General features: G+C 37.9%; 1 long non-coding RNA gene and 1 pseudogene across 1 annotated transcript in view; one reads left to right on the top strand and one right to left on the bottom strand.

Moving 5' to 3' along the window:
• LOC107685693 (protein NDRG3-like) overlaps positions 1 to 10,089 on the top strand; it is a 43,777-nt pseudogene that overhangs the window by 8,961 nt on the left and 24,727 nt on the right.
• LOC107685695 (uncharacterized) overlaps positions 8,891 to 10,089 on the bottom strand; it is a 9,270-nt gene continuing 8,071 nt past the window's right edge. The window contains exons 2-3 of the long non-coding RNA XR_001633978.1: positions 9,085 to 9,095; positions 8,891 to 8,902 (exon numbers count right to left, since the gene is read on the bottom strand). This is a non-coding gene — a long non-coding RNA (uncharacterized LOC107685695). The remainder of the gene's footprint in view (positions 8,903 to 9,084; positions 9,096 to 10,089) is intronic.

Below are 10,089 nucleotides of genomic sequence, written 5' to 3'. Positions count from 1 at the left end.
TATTTAAGTGTACTGACCTACTTTTGATTAATTCATCCAAACTTGGACAAATTCCGTGACATTCCGCGTCATACAGTAAATTCCATATGACTGGATTCCGTGATTCCGTCCGTGTTTTCCGCATCGCGGGAATCATAGATAATATTGAGGTGTTTTGCATCTTCAGTGCAACGTTAGTGGATTGGGATCTATTGCAACTTAAGCAACGTCTGCTGCTGCCTTACCTTTGAGAGACAACTGACGCGTGATCACTGAAGCAGCTCCAGTTAGCAAGCGCTTTCGGAGTAAGAGTGAATTCCGCACTGATTGGTCAGACTCATGACTCCCAACAAATCAGATGAGCGGTGGGCGGAGACTGCTTTAGGCCACAGAGTGGTGAGTTCTGACAGGCTGCATCAGAGCCAAATAGCGCGTTTCAAAATGAAGTTATTTTATCGGCGAATCGGTTTTGAAAATGACCGATACCGATAATCATAAAAATGCTTAATATCGGCGCCGATAATCGGCCAGGCCGATAATCGGTCGACCCCTAGTTTGATTGTGTGTGTGCATGTGTAAGAGAGATTTCTGAGAACACTTTTAGAAAAGGCAGTCAAGTATTCTCATATACCCTTATATATATATATATATGCAAGTCCTCACTTCTCCATAAATGACAGCAAGGAAGTGACTTAATGTGTAAGGCAAAAGCCAAATTATGATGGATGCGATGCTGTGAGTCTGTGACAGTGTGCATCAGCATGCAGGGTGTCCCTCAGCCTTATAGTGTATGAAAAGAGAGAGCGACAGAAGTCTTGTTTTGGCAGAGAGTCTAGTGAATTGGCTGCACTCTGCCACAACAAGAGCTTTAATAATGGAGTGTACGCGTTCCGCTATCACGTACTCAACGGCTTAGTTGAGGGGTTTCCCTTAATTCAGTTAGTGATGGGGGAGCCACAGAGATGAAGACCAAAGCAGAAAGAAAAAGGTGAGAGTGGGAACATGCAGCTTGTCTTCGGAATATTTATTTAGCGGTGACTTTTCTGAAATATTCTATGCATTACGTTATATAATACAAATAATTAAGTTAATAATTAAGTTAATAAAAGTTTTAATATCAATCTTTTATGCATTAATTTGATCTTTTTTATTATTGTTATTATAAAGTTAGTTTCATCTTATTCAATCTTATATATGTTATATTATGTTATTAATATTTGTTGTTGTCAATTGAAGTACTTGGTGCTTGTTGTGACGTTTTTTCATTTCAGCTATGATTTCTAAGTCTTCATGAATCATTATTTGATTTAAGTGCCAAAAGATATTGTTATACAAAATTATATTAAAAATACAAAAATAACCTTTCCAACTTCCCTCTCGGTTTGTTCTCAAAGGAAAGATGAGCTATTTCTCAAATGTACCTTTGATGCCACTTATGAAACATTATTGTGTAATACTATGTAATACTTATAACAGTTATGAATAAAGGTAATATAACGTATTACTGTATCTAAAATGCCATATTGGAGGGCTAGAAAATATCTTTGGTAAATTAATAAATTAATATTAAAAATATATTGAACCCATCATCAATACACATGAAGTACAGTTGATTAGGGATGCACCGGAATGAAAATTCTTGGCCGAAGCCGAACAAAATGAAACACTGGGCCGAAGGCCGAATACCGAATACCAAACACGGTTTTTCGCATTTTTCCCCCCATGTAGGCTCCCAAGGAGTTGTTGCTTTTTCTCTGATTTTATTTTGGCAGAAACCTGCAGGAAGATCTCGGTGCTTCTTTTTGTTGACAACAGCATGCAGATTTATAAATGATTCTCATTATGAATTTGGGAAGATGTTTGTCGCACGTATCACATTGTCACATGCCTTTAAAAAAAAGTCACAAAATGTTACTAAGCAACTGACGAGTAACAGTGTTTCCGCGCAGATTTTTCTTGCGCTTTGGACTTTGAACCCCGGTGTGAGCTCGTGCAGCGCTGTCAAAATACATGCAATTCGTGCGTGCATTAGAAAATATAACATTCTGCAGTTTATTTACTAACCGTTTGAGGCCATTTCGTGATTTCAATCATCATACCGTAGCCTAACCACCAGCATCTCTCACAGTCTCTCACTGTCGGTGCTTCGTGCTTGTAATGATTTCTGCGTCTTTCTTTGATAGTTTTAAATACTTTCACACTGCCGACATGTTTGCTGCATTAGTGCGTGCCTCTATTTGATCGCGTTAGTCATTGTTCGGTACATATTATTCGGCCTTTTCGCTGACTAATTTCGGTTGCCGAACATTCGGTGCATCCCTACAGTTGATGACATAATTTCATGTTGATTTCATTAATAAACATGCATGATGACTTGATGACATTACCTTATTCAACAATTTGTTAGTTTAAACCTTTATCATTGCATCATGTAACAATTAACATTATTTCAGATCTAGTATTCAGCATACAGTATGCACTGCACAGTATGCTGTATGTAGTGCACTAGTATTCCATTGAAACCCTAGTCGTAGGTTGTGTTCCTCAGCTTCCCACTCTGCCAACAAAGGGCAATGAGATTGAGAGGACGTGACTGGACTAGTTTAAATTCAACACATGAGCATGCATGGAAGTGGTGTGAGGTGGATCCCTGAGAAACAGAATGACCCACCACGTAAAAAGTTTAAATAGCCATCACCAGCTACAAGACCCCATCCCCCAGCACTGTTGAGAATCAACTTTTATCTGACGGTTTGAATGAGTTTTACTGCAGCTTTGAAAAGCCTGGTCTTACACCCCACACCCACTCTGACCGTCTCACAACACAGCCATCAACACCCTCCCCTCCCTCCCCTCTACTGCTTCTCAGCCTGCACTTAAGATCTGTGAAGATGATGTGCGCAAAGTCTTCAGGAAACAGAAGATAAGGAAAGCCAAAGGCCCAGACGGTGTCTCTCCAGCCTGCCTCAAAGCCTGTGCTGTCCAGCTGTCATCCATCTTCACACTGATCTTCAACAGATCACTGGAGCTGTGTGAAGTCTCCTCCTGCCTGGACCCCCTGCAGTTTGCTTACAGAGCAAACAGGTCTGTGGATAATGCAGTTAAAATGGGACTACACTACATCCTCCAACATCTGGACAAACCAGGGACTTATGCAAGGATCCTGTCTGTGGTCTTCAGCTCCACTTTTAACACCATCATCACAGTCATCAGTCTCATCCAGGACAGCGATGAGTCTGCTTACAGACAAGGGGTTGAGTAGCTGGCTGTCTGGTGCAGTCACAACAACCTGGAGCTGAACACGCTCAAAACTGTGGAGATGATTGTGGACTTCAGGAGAAACCCCCCTGCACTCCCCCTCTCACCATCATGAACAGCACTGTGGCAGCAGTGGAGTCATTCAGGCTCCTGGGCACCACCATCTCACAGGACCTGAAGTGGGACAATCACATTGACTCCATTGTGAAAAAGGCCCAGCAGAGGTACTTCCTTCATCAACTGAAAAAGTTCAACCTTCCATAGGCACAGATGACACAGTTTTACTCTAACTGTTATAGAGTCGGTTCTGCGCACTTCTATAACTGTCTGGTTTGGGTCAGCCAGCAAATCAGATATAAGAAGACTGCAACGGACTGTTCGGACAGCTGAAAGCATAACTGGTGTGCATCTGCCCAACCTTCACTCCTGAGTGAAGAAACGGGCAGGTAACATCATCAGAGACCCCTCTCACCCCGGCCACAACCTTTTTGCACTTCTCCCCTCATACATACATTACAGATTATGTAAATACATATACATATTTATTTATATATATATATATACAGGGTTTGAAATTAACACCCGCCAACCCGCCAAATGCGGGTAAAAATCAGTTGTGGCGGGTAATGCTGTCAAATCACCAGCCAATTTGGCGGGTTACTTTTCGTAAATTATGTTCACTCGTTCATTTCTTGGGGAAGTTCATGCAGGTCATATCTGCGCAGGTTTAGCGCAAATACTGAACTCGTGAGACATCATGACATTATCGAGTATATTGCAAAAGCTAAACAAAACACACCTAGTACCGAGGCACGCATACGCGACGAGATGAGGGTAACGCTGTCAAATCACTAGCCAGTTTGCCGGGTTACTTTTCGTAAGTTATGTTCACTCATTAATTTCTTTGGGAAGTTCATGCAGGCCAAATCTGTGCAGGTTTAGCACAAATACTGAACTCGTGAGACATCATGACATTATCGAGTATATTGCAAAAGCTAAACAAAACACACCTAGTACCGAGGCACGCATACGCGACGAGATGAAGTCTGGTTAGAGTAGACCAACACAGGATTTAGTACGCGTGTGCTTTTATAGTGCGCTCTTTCGCTGCATGATTCAGTCTATTAATATGCATTAACAATGATCACATACTTCAAGATAAGGAGGCAGAAAATGTATATATTTATATCAGTTCATATAGTTAATCAATATCACACGAAGAGTGCCGTTTTTTCTTAAAAAATCAGCATGGTTACAAATGTGATATTTATTTTATACAACAGTTCAATAAACAATAAGTTAATATCTAGAGACTTACGTTTTAGACACCATATTGGCTGTTTTTGCGCTATTTCTGTGCTATTTCGCCAACAAAAAACATTCCAAACCCAGCCACAGTACTGTTCTGCGTCTCTGAGCAACATGACGTTGTTTTGTTTCTGAATGAATCAACCGTGTAAATGATTCAGTTCAATCGCAATGACTCACTTAAACTTGCTGCCACCTACTGGCGTTTTTAATTTCACATTTAAAGTCTCTTTTCATTTTTTTAATAATTTCAAATATCAGAATTTCAATCCCTGTGTATATATATATATATATATATATATATATATAAAGGCTGTATATACAGGAAAAAATGCACAAATCTGTACATAAATCTACTGTTCCAGATGCATACCACATTATTATTTTTTTCCCTTAGTCTTACTTATTTAAATATTCTTTCTGTTCTCAATGTTATGTATGTATGTATGTTTGTACCAAGAGCTCCTTAAAAAAAAAAAAAATTCCTTGTGTTTGCACACGCTTGGTGAATAAAACTCATTTTGATTCTGATTATGAATAGTAACCAATATATTGAGCATGTGCTGTTGATGCTACTCATGATTTCATTTCTTTTACAAACAGCAGGTGCATAAAAATCTACTCAAAAGCAGGATGAGGACATTTATTATGTTTATTATGGATTAAAGTTTCAGTTAACTCATCTTTGAGAAGAACCTTTTCCTTTATGAGCATGCCGCATTCTTGATCCTTACTCATAAGGATGCTGTGTCTGCCTCTCTTACTTGGTCTGAATCTCCTTGTAATTCCCTTCCCAAATCACCAGGGTTATGGCGTAAGTAATAATCTGGAGCTGAGCACGTCACACTGCCTTAAACAGAATTACGCTCCTGTGGTTAAGATTAAAGCTAGCAAGAGCTGAACGTAGCGGTGCGCTGATGAGCTGGAATAATGCAGGAATTTTGTGGCCTTAATTGGGTTACTTAATTTTGGGACAAACAATAACAAATCATTTACACAGAAATTTTTGATCTTTAGAAAACTAGTGACCAGTACCTTGAACATGTTTTGTTTAGTTTTGTCGAGGACTGATGCACTGTAAAATCATTTTCAGTATTAGTATTTTAGTCTTTTTTTTATAGTAAAAATATATTTTGATTTCAAAAATAAAATAAGAAAACAATACTTTTGTCTTATTTTAAGTATTTATTTTGTATTTTTGATAATATCGCTTTTTTTAAGGATATTTAGGTTCATTTTTACAGAAAGCAAAAACAAAACTGATTGTTTTTTTGTGTGTGAATACTTTGGCTCTCCAGAATGTTGGATATTCCTGTTGATAAATGATTCACCAAAGTTTCTTAAATGAAGAAGTTTATTAAAATCAGTTGTGTGACACGAACTGGACAGAACTTAACCTATGCAGCAGACGGCATAGACCATCTGTCCACATCTGTGGACACTCCTTACTGACCTCACTCGTGACTGTTGACTCATGGGTTGTTTATAGCTTCAAGGTGAAAAAGTGAGTGTGAGAGAGAGAGAGAGATGGATGGACAGACAAGAGTAGTGCTTTGTGATGGCCATCGATCTTTCAGCAGTGTTTGCTGACAGCATTCGTGCCAGCTCCTCTTTTTATTTCACTTAGTAGATGTTTGCAGGTGTGTGTGTAAAGGTTATCAAATATGTGGGGGCAAAATTTCTAGACATCCTCCCAGAAATAGACCCGATTAAATCACCATGTGAAGACATCTGTACAAGGAAAAAAAATGAATAAAATGTATTACTCAGTATCTAAAAATGCTAAAAATTACTGTAATGTTGTAGAGCTAGATAATATCTTAAGTAATTAATATTAAATTATATTAATATTATCAAATAAACAAACTAATCAATTAAAATGAAACTTAAAAAAAACGAATTTATCTTATATTCCAGGATATATGCATCTTACAATCAGAATGAAATACAAATTGGCCATGTTTAATTAATTAATACACATTCTTGGTCTTATTGTGAATGAATTATTGGTGAATGTTGTATCAAAAAAAAAAAATCCAATATCAATATCATTAAATAATGCATTTACTCAGAATTGATATATTTTGGAAAATATGCATTGCGAACAATGTTCATATCGACATATTGTGGCATACGGTTGGCTATCTAAAATAATCCAGATGCACTTCTCCATGAACCACCAAGAGCTTGTAACACTCCAAAGAGAAAGGAAAACTTGAAATCGCATCATATGACCCCTTTAAGATATTTTTGTTATCTTTTGATAGCTGCGTCACATGGATACGCTGTTTCCGTTCAGATCAAATCACAACAACGTAGGAAACAGATCCGGTGTGATGCAGCTGACACAGAACAGCATACGCTGTTTACGTCCAGCGGATATTCTCCAAAATGGTGCTAGGGTGTAGGAGACGAATTGTTGCATAAAGTCGTTTTTTTTTCTTTGCACAAAGTATTCTCGTAGCTTTGTAAAATTGCGGTTGAACCCCTGATGTCACATGGATTATTTTACAGATCTCCTTGCTACTTTTCTGGACTTGGGAACATTTCAGTTGTGTTGCCGTCTATGCAGAGTCAGACAGCTCTCAGACTCAGATTCCATCAAAAATATCTTAATTTGTGTTCCGAAGATGAACGAAGGTCTTACCGGTTTGAAACAACATGAGGGAGAGTAATTAATTGACATTAATTCATTTTTGGGTGAACTAACCCTTTAAGAATTAACAGAGATGAATGGGAAAGCCCCTCAAGGGTATACAAGGTTGTGTTTGTGTGTGTGGGCTGAAGTATCTTAGCGGGCCTCCTTATCCATATGTGACTGATTAACGGTATATGGAGCGTGACTAGTGAGCATGTTTCCAGCAATATTATAGTGAAGCAGTTCAATGAAAATTTAAATGCAGACGATTACTCCTAGCTTGTCGGGGCTAAAAGTTGATTTTTGTAGACAATTTATCTGTGCAATTGATTCAGCAATGCTCTATCTGACTCCTAGCTCTCATCATTTTATCTGTTTTTTTTTTTTGTTTTTTTTTGGCAGCTGTGTAGATACACATTTGCACGGACAAATCTCAGTGAAATAATAGACGGGAACCCTGGGAAGTGTTTTTACATGAGTCACATTTCTTTGGACGGCATAGTTATGCAATACACATGGGAAGATGGTGGAAAAGGATTTTAGCTGTGGGTTTTACCCACAGTAGATTTTACATTTATACTCCGAAAAGCCTGATGTGAGGAATAAAATAAATGAACTGTGGTATCTTTGAGTCTCAGCTAATGCCTCGGTCTGCTGTTCTGAGTCTTCATTACTCCTTCCTGTCCCTTCCGGAGCCCTCTCTGAAAATAAACATCAGCCCTTTTGTCGCTATGGCAACAGTTTTACACTTCACTGAATGCTCAACTAGAGTGGGTGAAAACTGAAGATGACATTGATTGCAGTCGATAATGTGGTGAGGAAGTTAATTTGGGTTAGGGAAGCAAGTCCTATCTTGTTGATATGAAATCTTCACATTAATTTTGGCAGTGTTTTAAATAAGTGTATGAATCTGTTTGATAATTCCAGCTGAGTCTTTCAGCTCCATGTTGGGATTACAATCAGATTTCATGAGTGCAGTTTGGCCTTTGCCCTCGGCCTAAATTTGTGGACCGTGAGCGGAAGTGGAGGGCAATACGGCAAATCTTTACAGGCATGCTGAACATTTGTTGTTTTCTTTTTATATCACTCCTTGTCTAAATATTATTTAATGCCCTTCATCCGGATTTGCTGCTGGGATTGCAGAGGAGATTTCCACCCCTAAGCTTTCACTTCTTAATATGTGCTAGTAGTTTTCTCGCTTTTTATGTAATGGAAGTTTGTTTTCAATGCTGCTCTGGTATTTTATTGATGAAAGGCACTGACCTTTTGCAATAAGGGGAGCTGCTTTACAACTTTTAAATCTATTTTTAACTGGACTGCTCATTATTGTACATGCACCTTTTTATGAGCACACTTTATTTGAAGACATGGGTATTTGCACTTTTAAAAACTCATTTGTCAAATCAAAGATCAAATTACAACGAAGTACTGAAAGCAAAAAGGTGTTTGATAATGATGAAAAACGTTAACAGAATGGAAAATATACTTGCATACACTTTTGTTCCAAAGTTGGAGGTCAGGAAGTTTTTTAAAAGAAATAAATACTGTAATTTAGCAAGGACATATTTAAATAATCACAGGTGATAGTAAAGACATTTATAAGATTTCTTTTTGAAATGCTGTTATTTTCAGCTTTCTATTCATCAAAGAATCCTGTTAAAAATGTATCACAGTTTTCACAAGAATATTAGACAATTTTCAACATTGATAATAATGTTTCTTGAGCACCAAATCAGTGTGTTAGAATGATTTCTCTAGGATCATGTGACACTGAAGAAATTCAGTGAAAACAGTTTTGTGTAATGAAAGTGTAATAATATTTCATAATATTACTGTTTTTACTGCATTTCTCATAAAATAAATGCAGCTTTGGTGTGCATAAGAGACTTTTTTTCAAAAACAAAAAAAAAATCTACTGACTGAATCTTAAATAAAGTGATTTAAACCCATAAACTGCATGTCATCAGATCATGTCTGACTTATCTGATGGTGGTCCCTATGTATCAGTCTCTTGAATGTATTACAGTTGCAACAGCCTGTTTGGTCCCGTCCCAACGTCAGGAAGGTCAGAATGACTGTGACAGTAGACAGATGAGGCTAGTGGAAGTGGGTTAAGCCACGTCAGCATGTCATTCCACTTTACAGCATGAGCTCAGCAGATCTCTTATAGGCACCTCATTCATACCTCATTCATACCATTTTTGTAGCATCTAGGTCAGTATTTTGTCCTATTCGAATTCAAACTGAAAATTCGATCATGCATCATATTTCTGTTGGTCTCTCCTTGGATAGACGTTTAAAAAAATCATAAAGTGGGGCTTCATTTGCTTAACCACTTATTAGCTGTCTTTGCAAACAATTTGCGTGATCATTCCTGTCTCAGTCCTTGTAATGAATACAATAAGCGATTTTGCAGAAAGACTGATAAATAGAAACTGATGTTTTAAGTACATTGTGCATGTTTGCTTACCTCTCGACCTTTGGAATGTTAATCGCAGACCAGAATCATGTAGCATTTATATATTTGCTAGCTAGCAGACTGTATCCTTTCATCAAAACATCCCTGTTCCCAAGGCAACTAAAAAGAGCCGATTTAATTGTAGAGACATTTCCTTTGGCGCTCAGCTTTTATTACTGTTTTATGTGTGTGTGTGTGTGTGTGTGTGTGTGTGTGTGTGTGCATGTTTATGTGGTTTATGAGGACACAAATTTGTATAATAACATGGGTATGACATAGGTATTACAACGAGAAGGTGATTTATGAGGACATTTTCAGTGTCTCCGTAATTCAAAAGGCTTATAAATAATTCAGAATGAGTTTTTTTGAAAATCTAAAAATGCACAAAGTTTCCTGTGAGGGGTAGGTTTAGGGTTAGGGTTGGTGTAGGGCAATAGAAAATACGGTC

The sequence above is a fragment of the Sinocyclocheilus anshuiensis genome, unplaced genomic scaffold, assembly GCF_001515605.1.
Source record: "Sinocyclocheilus anshuiensis isolate Anshui unplaced genomic scaffold, SAMN03320099.WGS_v1.1 scaffold257, whole genome shotgun sequence".
Classification (NCBI taxonomy): domain Eukaryota; kingdom Metazoa; phylum Chordata; class Actinopteri; order Cypriniformes; family Cyprinidae; genus Sinocyclocheilus; species Sinocyclocheilus anshuiensis.
Note: the sequence above shows the minus strand (reverse complement) of the source record. Positions and strands in the feature narration are given on the sequence as shown.